This window comes from Palaemon carinicauda, chromosome 12 (assembly GCF_036898095.1).
Source record: "Palaemon carinicauda isolate YSFRI2023 chromosome 12, ASM3689809v2, whole genome shotgun sequence".
Classification (NCBI taxonomy): domain Eukaryota; kingdom Metazoa; phylum Arthropoda; class Malacostraca; order Decapoda; family Palaemonidae; genus Palaemon; species Palaemon carinicauda.
The window spans coordinates 140,788,484-140,800,827 of record NC_090736.1 but is presented as its reverse complement, the minus strand read 5'-3'; positions in this window follow the sequence as shown (position 1 = coordinate 140,800,827).

The following is a 12,344-nucleotide window of genomic DNA, read 5'->3' as shown; positions in this document are numbered from 1 at the left end:
CTCTTTCGGGACGTGGGCAGCCTCGTCTTTCGGGACGAGGGCAGCCTCGTCTTTCGGGACGAGGGCAGCCTCGTCTTTCGGGACAAGGGCAGCCTCGTCTTTCGGGACGAGGGCAGCCTCGTCTTTCGGGACGAGGGCAGCCTCGTCTTTCGGGACGAGGGCAGCCTCGTCTTTCGGGACGAGGGCAGCCTCGTCTTTCAGGATGATAGGACGATCGCCGCCTTGTCCTTTCAGGGCGACGCCACGTCTTATAAGCTCTCTGTCAAGGATGACTTTAGTGATCACTTTTCTCCTGTTGAATTGTTTGAGATTAACAGAAGGAGAGGATCCTAAGTTCTGTTGCTCCATGTTCCCCACCCTCTGAGTTTTCACGTGGTCATTAATGGAGCTTTAAGAATATATTAATTTTTGTTTCTTAAAACAGAAACATTTTATGACTAACAACAGTAGGATCCAGACTTTGCTACTTCTGGCGAGTCTGGGAGAGAGGAGCAGACCTTTGGTCCGTGTTTTTTCTGGGATGGATGCGAAATCTTTTTCCTAGTGAATCCTCCTTTGTTAGTTACTCCATTAAGACTTTTCTGCCTAACCGACTTTGCAACTTCAATGTCTCTCTTTTGGGAGAGGGAGTCTTTTGTCCGGTCCTGGACGTAAATGCTCTTTAAGCCTTCGTTCAGAAGTCAAAGTTCTCCATGGAGACATCAAAATCTTTGGAGAAGAGGGGAGCAGACCTTTGGTCAGTACTTCTTCTGAAGGAGGATTACTTTTTCCTTTTACAGTGAACCCTCGCTACTTCGCGGTTCGACCATCGCGGATTCACCACTTCGCGGATTTTCTCCATAACCCATATATATATACAGTAACATATATACATATATATGTATGCATGTATTTATGTATATATGTATGTATGTATATATGTAGGTATGTATATGTGTATACATATAAATATATATATATATATATATATATATATATATATATATATATATATATATATATATATATATATATATATATATATATATATATATATATATATATATACACACACACATATATATATATATATATATATATATATATATATATATATATATATATATATATATATATATATATATATATATATATATATATATATATATATATATATCTAAAGTAGGAAGATGTGATGTAGTTCTAAGGGAATAGTATGGGAAATATGTCTGGGTAATAAGCAAAAGCTCTACCTCCAGTTTGTTTCTTCATTATGATCAGAGATAAATGTAAACAAAACATTGGTTGCCATTTTTTAACATGCTTTTTAGCGTGTTTAGGCAACGCATGATATAAAATTGCCTTTAATATCTGTGCCTGTTTTAGTTTAGGGTACTGTAGTACATGCATTAAGTGTTCTGTACATTAAAGGGTAGTTTGTTAACAATACTACGTACAAGGGAAGGTTTTAAAAGTCTGAATATACATGCTGAATAAATAGGTAAATATGGTGTCACTACTTCGCGGATTTTCACTTATCGCGGCCGCGTCTGGAACCTATCTACCGCGATAAACGAGGGTTCACTGTATAGGGAAACCTCTTTTAGTTTTTAGCTACAACGATTCTCTCTCCGAGTTCTAGAGAGGAGTCTAAGTAGCAGGCTATGCAATTAAACTTTATCTGGGGTTTGTTTACAAGAAAGAATGGGTCAGTTTCGGGCGTGTGTTTTGATCTCAGCTCCGCCCCTCTCATGTTCACGTAACTTTTGCTTTATGTAGCGGAATGCTGCTCTCTGGAGAAATCAGAGCGTCCCTGTATCTTGATTTTTAGATAATGTTGAGCCTATCGAATAATTAGGTCTTCCTGTCAGCAAGAAGAGTCTCTTCTGACACCAGGACGCTCAGCACCTTGTCTTTTAGAACGTTCAGCGTCTCGCTCTGTTAACCTCTCGGCTCCACGTACAGGACTTTTGGCACCACGTCTTACAGGACTATCGGCGCCACGTCTTACGAGACGATCGGCGCCTCGTCTTTCAGGACGCTTGATGTCAAAGTTCCAGCATGGGGCATGACTTTGAACATGAGAATCTAGGACTTCGTGATCACACTAGTTGAATCGTGTGTCGAGATCAAGGACGCCTTCGTTCTGATTTCTTGGATCTAGAAAGGAGGTTTGTTCTAGGGCAAGAATCATCGGGATAAACATGCTCAGCAGGAAGAGACTTGTTTTTCCCTCAGAATGGTCTCTCAACCCACAAGTCTGTCAGTCTCTGGATGTTGTGGGGCAGACCTGTATCAGACCTTTTTGCCTCCACCTGGAAGAAGAGGACCCCCTACTGCTGCTCCCTAGTCCCGGATGAGGAAGTTCTGGCAGTGGACTCCTTCCTGATGGATTGGACAGGGGTGGACATGTTTACGTTGCCCCCGTTCGAGATCATCAATTTGGTCTTCAGGAAATTCGCTCTCCTCGATTCGGGGCGAATGATCATAGCGGCGCCATTCTGGCCTGCTAGGGAATGGTTTTCGGAAGTGATGGGTGTGTTGATGGACTTCCCAAGAAGACTTCGGCAAGTCCAGATCTTCTCAAACAGCCCCACTTCGAGAGGTATCACCTTACCCCCCTTGCTCTCAACTGACTTCCTTCAGACTGACTTGAAGCTTGTCAGATCTCGAGGCTTTTCGGCACAAGCGACGAAATCTATCGCCAGAGCAAGGAGGATCTCTTCACAAAGAGTCTACCGATCTAGGTGGGAGACCTTTAGAGCTTGGTGCAGGCGGCACAGGTTTCCTCATCCACTACCTTTCTGAGCCAGATTGCAGACTTCTTCTTGTACCTCAGACAGGATGCTAAGCTGACTGTATCTACCATCAATGGATACAGCAGTATGCTCTCCGCCATCTTTAGGCATAGAGGCCTAGAGTTGTCCCAAAGTCAAGGTTTGCAGGACCTCATTGGGCCTTTTCAGACGACGTAATAGGTACTCTTAAACCTGGATGTGGTGTTTAAGTTTCCGTGCTCCAAGAAATTTGAACCTATCTCGCTAGCCTCTCTTCGGGTTGTAGCAAAGAAAACCCTCTCCCTTATGACTCTAGCGAATGCCAAGAGGTCAGCGAAGTCCAGGCGATTGGGAAGAGGGTGAACTTCAATTAGGATAGGGCAGTTTGTGGCTTAAGGTTCATCTTTCTCGTAAAGAGCGAGAACCCTTCGTAACCCTGTCCTACGACGTTTGATGTCATTAACCTCACGACCTCTTATGTGAGGAGGAACACTTCGCCCTGTTGAAATTACGGGCTCACGAAGTGAGAGCCATTGCTACCTCTCTGGCATATCAGGAATATATGTTAGTTAGGCTATTCATGGATGCTATTTTCTGGAGGAGCAACTCTGTCTTCGCTTCTCATTAACTTGGAGAGGTGAGAGTAGACTTTGGCAAGTGCTATACCTTGGGCCCATACATAGCTGCGGTTTCTGTATTAGGCAAAGGAGTTAATAACCCCACTCAACCTTGGTTTATATGCATGTATGAGGGTTTGTGTTTTTATGATGGTCTGTGGACTTCGTCTTGTGGTGCGGTTCCCTCAGTCTAGATAGATAGTTTATGTCTATGTTGCAGGGTTAGGTGGTTGGTTTGAGTAAGGTTGCAGTTTTTATTATATGGGGCGAAGGTAGTTTCTGAAGTCTAGTCAAGTTGTTGGACTTATCCCTTTGACAGACTCGATTGAGTTTTTTGCAGCTTTGCAGGCTTACTCCTGGATAACTCCTAAGGGAAAGCCACTCTAGAGGCTGTACCTTTGAATCAGCTACCTTAGCAGGCAAGGAATCAAGGTGTTTCTATCTCCTACAACTCTTTTGTTGTTTCCCCAACGATGTTTACTGTCTGTTTCCCTCCTCCAAATGTGTGAATCAGCTATACATATATAACTGCCAGGTAAGTACTATTCATAAAAATGGAGTTTTTATGATAAAACAAAGTTTTATGAATACTTACCTGGCAGTTATATATATATTCTAAGGCCCACCCACCTCCCCTCAGGAGACAGGTCGGGCATAGATGAACTGAAGTCTTAGACATGGGAATGATTCCTTGGACCACCCTGTGACGGGTGTTACCACCTACCTTCCAACCACCACAAGGCGGTTGCCTCGTTTTGAAAAATTCTGCCGATTTAGAGATATCAGCTATATATATATAACTGCCAGGTAAGTATTCATAAAACTTTGTTTTATCATAAAAACTCCATTTTAAAAAAATAGTTTTTGTCATTTACACATTTAGAGGGTAATGGATTTTGAAAATTTAGGTTGGCATAGAAATGAAGATTGTATTCTTTAAATTATTAAAAGTGGTTTAATAGGTAGAATAGTTTTGCAAATCTAAAATATAACTTCATATAAATAAGACACGATTCTAAAATGGCAATTAGGCAGATATCAAAAGCTTAAAACCTGTTGTTTTTTTAATTAAAAAAAAATCTTTTGCCATTTAAAATTTTATTACATACAAATATTAATCAGTAAAACTTAATTGAGACGCAAGATGTTTGTATAATTCATAACTGTACGTTGGTTAAAATGGTTATTTCAAATATTTTGTTGTAAATAATAGTTGCTACTCAATAATGTCAATTGCATAAGAAAAATTGATATGGACTAAAATACTTGAAGGTACAAGAGCTTGGGTCTTAAATGATAATTCACGGCAAAAAAGTGACATACCACTGCTATTAGTATGACTACATATATTGAATAAGTAAAGGTAGATGGTCCAGCATTTTGACATCAGTGACACGGGCATTGCTGACTCCTTTGGTCATATCCTAGGTTCATTATGGAGTTGGAAATGGTTCATTCATGGTATTGAGTACAAGATAGTAGAATACAAAATTAGAATAAAATTCATTCAAAACAGAAATGAGATATCTTAAGTTGAGACATCATGAGGTTTAGCAATGGGGGTTACCGGTGATTCTTAACATCCCCTTTAATCAATGTTAAAACCTAAGATTTTGCTCATTGCTCAGAACAGAGATAGAAATGTAAGACTTAGTCTTGTATGAGATAGACTCGGAATAACCTTAGTTCAGTAAATTATTTCCAAATATGCTTAATTTGATTAGCACAGGCTCATATTGGTACTAATGACAATGATGGTCAGACTTTGTGTCTGTGAGAGTCAAATGAGGCATTTCTGGTAATAGTTTACTGAGCATAAGTTTTCCCCAGTCGAGCTCTATCGTATAAGACTGGTCTTGCCTATCTATTTCCATTCTGAAAATGAGCAAATACTCGGCTAACCCATTTCTTATGGGGGATATTAAGATTTAAACCCCATTACTAAACCTCAAGATTACTTAACTCATGATATCTCAATTCTTTTGTGAATGAAGAGGTTGATTCCAATTAGCTATTCAAATATGTTATACTTAATCTCATGAATGAGCCCTCTACAACTCTGACTATAATTAACCTATGATGTTAACAAAGTAGTCAGTAATGCCCATATCACTGGCATCAAAATGCTTATCCATCTACCTTTACTTATTCAATAAACGTTATGCTATTAACAGTGGTATGTCACATTTTTTGCCATGTAATATCATTCAAGACTCAAGCTCTGTACCTTCAAGTATTTTTGTCCATACCAATTTTTCTTGTGCAATTAACATCAAGTATACCATAAAAGATACTAAACTTCATTAAACTAAGATATGTTTACCATATTCAAACATTGTAACTTCTTGGGAACTCAGAAATAAAATGCATATGAAAAGTATTAAAATTTTTTATTGTTTCCCCTGGTACATAAAAAGAAAATGGGATGAAAAAAAATAGAGGGAGTAAAGAAAAACAAACTTTAATTTTAACGACTTAAGAGTGCTCTCCCTAAATGGCCCCCTTTCCCCTTCTAGCACCAGTAAATGCCTTATTCCCCACAAAAAACGGGACAAAAAGCTCATGAAATAGTCCTTTCTCCTAAGTAGTCACTTGCCCTTGTGTACTGTTATTGATCCCTCATATACCAAGTTAGTTCACCCCCAAAACTGGGGTATGAGAGCAGCAGTACCAATGTTTTATGACTGAATATATTCAAGTTAAGATGGCCGAACTGTGGTATTTTATTTTGGACCAAAGTCCACTTTTTAATCAAGCTGGATGTTAATAGGTTTTTTTTTTCTGACTAAAATCATAATAAATACTAGCCTCGTTATTTCCATTAGATAATATTGGTCAAAAGACTCTTATTCAATGTTGACGCTAATAAAGTTTTAGGTACAAAAGTATACCTAGATGTGGGAACCTTTAACACTATGGATGAAGAAAAACTTAGAAATTTGCGAAAGATTTTTATTGTAGAAGATTGAATGCCAAACTGGACACAGGTTTCAGTGTAATCAGTTTAGTTATATAATGAAAATACAAACACTATGAAGTCAATGACATATATATGCATCAGACTCACAAAACTCCAATTTCTGAAAGCTTTAAACACCCTAGACTCACAGAAAACTTAACATTTGTCTTTCATTGGGCTCACGATTCGACAAAGTTTCACAGGTGAATCTTCCTTCATCCATTATGGCATCTGGAATGACAAAAGTTCCGTTTACTTTGTTTTTCCAGTCAGTGTCCGTCTTCTTTTTCTGAACAACTGTTGGTGCGTTTGAAGCTCAGCATTTGAGGTTACATATTTTATGATTGTGTAAGTAAGCAGTGCATTATCTAATATAAAATTATTAATAAAAAAACGAGGAAAAGGAAAGCCCACCAAGGCCATCCCCTGTCCCACCTAGTAACTAGAAACTTACTGCAAATTTTTCTTCTGGTAAAGCAATGTTACTAGGCCCTTGAATGCTTTCCTTTTCTTTCTTTTTTTGTTTTTTTTTATTGATAATTTTACAAAAAAATTATATAGGGATTGTAATTCAAAGACTTCAGGAATAGTTTGGAGCTCTCATGAAGTTGAATGGTAAAACATTTATGTCATAATCTACATTACTTTAAGGCAGATCCCAGCTATTATAATTACGTTAATTCTTTAACGAAAACATGAAATTATACACTTGAACAAGACATTTCTAAAATAGAAAACAAATTGAACATCTAATAAGTAAAAGGGCAATTTTCAAGCCGTTGTGCAATTTCAGAACAATCCATTACTACAGACACCTGAAGCTCTCTCAAAAGCAGACAAGATTCACAAATGCCAAGATGCCTCCTGGTTTCGTCCCATTTTATACACACGATTGAGTCAGGTAAAAGAGAAGAGAAGTGCAAGACTACTGCCCTGACCATCCTTGCTACTCCTCCCAGCAGACAGTCAGATCGGACCGAAGTACGCATTCATCTTACACATCGACACCCAAATCACCTTAGCTGTGTAATAAAGTTTTCAAATACAAACCCTACAAAAAGCATTGCTGGAAAGCGCGTTTAACCTGGAACACTGAGCTAAAGGCATTATTTAAAACAATAAACTTATGAAAATGTTCTGAGACATAGGATTCTAATTAATTACCGTATTTACTTATAGTTTGAGGTAGATTAAGTTTTAATTCAAAGTTTATATAACTCTTAATAAATTTATATTTACAACCCAAAAATATACGATAATCCTGCAATTATGAGTATGTTTTATACACCCATATTATCAAATAAAGTCATCCCCACTAAATACTATCCTCAGCTCATATTATCTTCCTTTCTACAATATACTATCCTCAGCACATAAGCCCTCAACATACTATCATCATCTTATAATTACTTATAATACACTTCTAATCTTATTATCTCGTATTATACTATCCTCTGCTCATTATCCCTTGCTATACCATCACGTGAATATAATCCCTGACTAAGGTATCCTCAGCTAATAATCAAAGGAGATATCCTCAGCTAATAATCAAAGGAGATATATCACTACAAGTTACGGTCAAAATAGCAATGATCAAGCTATTATTAGTCATTAAAATATTTTCATACTTTGAGGATTTTTTTCTTTAACAGACTTTAGAATGATTAAGTCAGCCTGAAATAAAGTTTAAAATAATTTTTTTCATAAAGTTTCTAGAATGAGCTCAGACACAAGATGGACAGACAGATGGAGATCACGTTTGCCAAATAAGATATTCTCTACTGATAACCGGCACAAGATGAACAGATATTCGATAAAAAGATATGATTTCAGTATTGTTCGGAACACGAGTGTATCTGAGCTCCCAAATACTGTACCTTTCGATATAAGGTAGTTGGAAAAAGTACCAACAAAGGGAAATATATCTTTGGATTATTAAATACTTAATTACCAACATAATGACCTTTAATAATGATGAATTCATAACGTGTTTTAATTTGAATGAAAATAATTAATCTTTTTTGTAATTTAGAAACACAGGACCAGGAATTATAACTTCTCTACAAGTTAATTACTGTAATAAAGAGCAAAGCATCAAACTCAAATCTCTCTGAACAAAAAGACAAATTATAATCTTTTTTCTTTTATTTCTCGGCAACTTTATGAAGACTGAAATTTTCTCTTTGGATACTTCAAATCACGCAATTAATAATTCAAAACTCTAAAATCGAGAAAATAATTTAGTCTCTAAAAGAGTTTCTTATATAAATTCTTATAAAAGCTAAACTTCCAAGTTAAATACATAGTTGTCTCAGAAAATCTATAATAATTAGGCATATACTAAAACTTTGCAATTTTTTACTCTAACACATTAATAAGATTATACCGGGCTATTTAAAAAACTTTAAAGTAAATTTTTATATGGTTTGCTTACTGAAAGCTGAGAGTTCTACACTCTTGAAAAATACTTTTATGAAGAAACTTGAGCTTGAAACTTGGCAATGGGCCGACTGAGTGGATGTTGAACTTGTTAAATGGATAGAGGATATTTTTCCCCTTTTTACATAGTTAAATAAGATTTATTTATTAGCTACAGTACGTAAATCACAATGCAAAATCTATCCTAATTCTGCGTGAAAAACCTAAATTGTATCCATGTACATAAAGAGGCTTTAACTAAAACCCTTTCAGTCTAACTTCTTTAAGAAACACTGACAAAAAGCTGACTTCCATTGTCCACCTTGAGACATGATCTATTGAAGCTAAATAGACAAAGTAATGACCTAACTACTCCATAAGAATCTCACACCAATTACTCAATACTAGGACAACACTCACTCATTCCTAGCAGTGGAATTCATTACACTTAGTCCCAATATTCTATAACTGCACATTCCCATCACAATTAAAATTAGACACTGATATCAAGGATCAAAATTTACTGGGTTTTAATAATTTTTCATACTGATGTGCAATGAATAATCTTAAGAGAGTAAATGTGGCTTATAAACTATTGCTCTTATTACCAATAGGAAATTAAGAAAATATTTGACGGGAATCCAGTGATCAATGTTTTTTTAAGAGGGAGTTTTGATTGAATGAATTTAGGAATATAGCCTAGTGCTTCAAGGCTATCAAGCTAGTGCAGCTACAGTAGGGTTAAGACCGTTTTGTAATGCCTACAGAGAATCTTGTGATGTGCACTAATGGCACTACCCCCTTCTGGTTTGAGAGAGAGAGAGAGAGAGAGAGAGAGAGAGAGAGAGAGAGAGAGAGAGAGAGAGAGAGAGAGAGAGAGAGAGAGAGTGTGTGTGTGTGTGTGTGTGTTACCCTATTTCACTATTGTGGAACAAAAAATTAACACTAAGATAGCTAGGTTATGCAATATCCAATTTCCCATACAGTATTTCATTTTCATTACTTTTGCTGCTTCATCAAATATTTTTAATCTAATCTTTTAATTCTCAATTTAATACTCAAAACTACTTTAGGCCAAGTGAGCTCAGACGACCCCTTAATGGCAAACAACTAAACCAAAGATATCCTTGAAGGATGTGGGCACAGAAATAATTGCTAGCAAGGTCAGTAGTGGGTACTTGGTTTTTTGCAAGAATAAAACCTTTAGTGACATCAACAGACATAACTTTTAATACTGTGCTGTGATATTATCATAAACATAGTTAAGGGATTAAAAAAGGTTTAAAGGCAATTATGAATTATCTATATTTAGAAAATTAACGAAGTTTTGGGTACGATATTCCAATTATTGTGAATTGCGTAGGTGTAAGATACCTAATAACTCTCTCAAAATTTTATGAATTTTCTTCTAGGAAGGATACTGTTTGAAGACGTTAATATTTCAGCACATCAGTATTGCATTAACAAAAAACCTACCCAGAATTCAATGCATCTCTAAAACCCAGGATATGAGGATACGTAAACAAAGTAATTTTAAGGAAATTGAACTTTCATACCTTGACCAATTGAAGTAAATAAAAAATCCTTTGCCATTAATCCACTAAACTTTGCTCTTAAAACACACATACCTGACGAGATTCTCTGTCAACAATTTATAAACCTATATTTCATACCAAATCCCTTCTCTCATCCTTTAAACAACACAATCACACATAAACTAACCTGGCCAGCTTTCGTATCATCGGCAAGATACTCAAAAACTTATTACACAATTTATTTAAAAATGATTAAAGTGTTATTTATCCCTTCTTTATGTCATGGGCACAAATGACATGAGCCAAGAAACAAAATGGAATTTATGAACCGAGTTGTGCACCTTTCCAGAGAGCCAAGGTATTTCGCCATAATAAAAAGTTCTGAAATGCAAGACTTGAAAATGACCCTCTTACCTAATTCCTTGAAACACCACTTGCGTTAAGTACGCTTATCATTAATCTTTAATATTTAAATCATACTTGAAATATAAGTTTTTATGAAATATCTGGAAATAACAATTACCACTGATTACACATTAACTTCAAAAGGAGCATAAACATGTCTGGAGCACATTGAATCACATTCCTTTTACATTAGATAGACATTTCACTACTTACATAACACAATTCATAAAAATTTGATGTTTTCGTCATTGACAAAATTGCATATAATTTTACTAGAAATGAAAACGATAGTACCAAAACCTGTACATTTGACATTATAACCTCCTACAATATTCAAATAGAATAATTCATACCAAATTCTAAAAATTGATAAATCATTACAAGCAAATAATTTGAGGCTTTTGAGCAAGTTAATAATGGCATAACACAAGAAAATTTTTCATGACTTTGGCTGTCAAGATAAAACCTGCACATACAAGACAGCTGGATCAATAAGCAGACTAGTCCAAAATATTTACCAATGCAGACTGTCGCCTTTGACAAGTACAATATATTTAAGTCACTGCATTAAGCTACAGCTCTCAAGACACCAGTAAAAGAATGAACAAATTCTGTACATGGGGAACAAAATAACAGTCCAAAAGAACTCGCGATTACTCTAGTTAAGATCAGGATCTACTGCATGGACTCTAGCCGTTTTTGTGGTGAAGAATAAATTGGCAAATACTGATGCTCAAAGAGGAGGGGGGCCAGTGGGATACTCATCAACCATAGGAGGCGAGTGTCTTTGGTTTTTTTCATAACATCTCCAAATTTGGGATAAGGAAGGATCAAGGATGGTGAGTGGGAGATCTGAAACTAGAGGTGAGCATCAGGTTAATATAAGAGTTTCTTCATAATTGAACCTTATTGGAAAATGTGAACAAAATCTCCCTTTACTTTTAACAATTAGCATGTTATTCTTCAAGGTAATTTCATGTAGCACCAGGGAGAGAGAGAGAGAGAGAGAGAGAGAGAGAGAGAGAGAGAGAGAGAGAGAGAGAGAGAGAGAGAGAGAGAGAGAGATAGAGAGAGAGAGAGAGAGATTAAAGGAGCTTCCTTAGATTGGAATGGCCATTAAACTGCATCTAGTTTATATCCAATCTATTTTATACATAACAAATGCACTATCTACACAACTATATGATTCCAAATTCTTCTCCCTCCCTTTAGCTAAACAAAACATTTTACACTAAGGTCTTATTGACCCCAGAAATCAACATTTTCATCTAACTATGCAAATTCACTGAAGAAATTTTTCAGTAATCGGCTGCTTTGCTGAGGTCGCCTTCTAAAACTCCCAATCAAAGAGAGATCCTTTCTAATATCAGTCAATGATGATTCAATTTAGATTCCTTTACTTCATGAAATAGGAACTTGTAAGTGCAGCGAGGGTCAGAAGGTATGTGTAGGTGCAGGTAGGATAAGGAGGAATGCACATGTGCAGGTAGGATAAGAAGGAATTCACAGGTGCGGGTAGGATAAGAAGGAATACACAAGTACAGGTAGGTTCAGAAGGAATGTGTAAAGGCAGCGAGGGTCAGAAGGTACGTGTAAATGCAACGAGGGTCAGAAGGGATGTGCAAGTGCAGGATGGATAAGAAGGGATGTGCAA